Genomic DNA, 1,990 nt, shown 5'->3' on the forward strand with positions numbered 1-1,990 from the left:
AACTGTTTCAATATAAATTTAAAGATAAAAGCCGTCAATCAGACTTTAATTACATGATTTCCACCTTAATCATCAGTGGAGCCAGTCGTCACTGTGTTATTGAATGATATTCTTGTGCCCCACTGACAGATGTGGTGAAATGACAGTGACTGCTCTTGAATTATCTGGCAGAACGAGAACAGGGGTTGCCTTGGCAATGACTCAAAAGTATGGCTTTCAAATGAGACCACTGGTGGAAGATAATTTCTCGTTTTGATATCATTTATTCAGCTGATCAGATCTGCTTATTGCCTTTTGTTCTTCTTGTCGCTCTTCTCTTTGCATTTCATGCACCTGTAAGATTATGTATTCATATAATTGTTTTATATATACATACAGAAATGCAAAATGCACACAGATTTGCATTATGGGTAACAGGATTATGTGTGTGTGGCCGCTTTAGGAGGCACACAGAGTGTTGATCTGGGAAGACTTGAGGACGTCAACACTCTCTCGAGACCCCAATCTTCTCATTACTTCACTCCCTTTCATTTCACAAATGACTGAACTCTGTCAGTGTGATTATGAGTGAGCGTCTCCACCAATCCATTAACCTGAATTGAAATGTTGTGTTGGATTGGACACTGTCAGTTTGTTGAAGTCTAATTGTAATGGGCAGCAGCGTCATTCTCGGGTAGCGTCCATTGTCTGCGGTCATAGTTTTTTGAAATGCAACTGTTTGCAGTTGGTGTGGTGGCAAATAACTAGGTTTGTCGATGCTGGAATTAAATGAAAGATTCTAAGATCCTTTATGATTATATCATTTGAGATAAAGTTTGGATTTTGGAAATCAAAATCGTTCAGTTCAAGGGATGTGTCGTTCAAAGATGTTGAACAAAACCTGTATGACTTTCTTAGCAAGAAGATATTTTGAAGATTGTTTGACTATTTTTGTTTATGCAATGAAAGTCAATGGACCATTGGACCCTTTAGGTTCTTTATAGTATGAACTATCCTTTAACTGGCCCTCATTTTTAGGTGAACTATCCTGTTAATTCCTCTCTTACTCACCCGCCAGTGAACTAAGATCATAAACTGTCATGATATAGGCTACAGATGGTGAGATATTGATCCAGAAGTCATTAGGTAGACATTAATTGAGTATTACATTGCAATTGACTAACGCATAGTATTTAATGCATATAGCTAGTGTTTTCAACCAGATGGTGTCTCTCTGTCTTTTATGTTTCTAACAGCAAAGCTCATAACATTGTAACATCAATACTGGAAGGGAACTTGCCTTATTACTGGGTGGGACCAAATGAGAAAGCCAGGAATTGGCTGAAGGCTTCATGACTTTATGTATTTATAGAACATGTATTTATGTATACGCTTTATGTATACAATTTCTAATATATTCTAAAATGTAATTTAATCTTGTGATGGGAAAGCTGATATTTCAGCAGTCATTACTCCAGTCTTCAGTGTCACATGATCCTTCAGAAATCATTCTAATATACTTTTTTTTTCTCAGTATTCTTTGATTAATAATAAAAAAAATTATATTAGCATATATATTTCATAGCTTTGGCACCCATTTGATACGTCAGCCCTACTGGTACTTCTCCCTCTGACTAATCACTTGAGCTTGTATTATTCACACTTAAGTCACTTGGGATAAAAGCATCTACTAAATAAAAAAATGTAAATGAAAACCTCTTATATGCAGGATTTATTCTCTTCCATTGTCTCTCTGAACTGCTTTATCATTCTAAAATTAATTAAAAACAAAGAAAGAGAAACCAAGTTGGATCTCTGCAGTGATTAATGAGAGTCTACAAGAAAGAAATAATGAATAAAAACAGAGAAATATGAGATACAAACTAATCCCTGCAAGTAACCTTCGCCTCATTTGACTTCTACTGCGTGCAGTGTGCCTGGTGGAAAGCCCACAACATGGAGAACACTGCATCTCTCCCTCTCTCCCTCCCTCTCTCGCGCTCTCTCTCTC

The sequence above is a fragment of the Sinocyclocheilus anshuiensis genome, unplaced genomic scaffold (genome assembly GCF_001515605.1).
Source record: "Sinocyclocheilus anshuiensis isolate Anshui unplaced genomic scaffold, SAMN03320099.WGS_v1.1 scaffold579, whole genome shotgun sequence".
In the NCBI taxonomy this organism is placed as follows: domain Eukaryota; kingdom Metazoa; phylum Chordata; class Actinopteri; order Cypriniformes; family Cyprinidae; genus Sinocyclocheilus; species Sinocyclocheilus anshuiensis.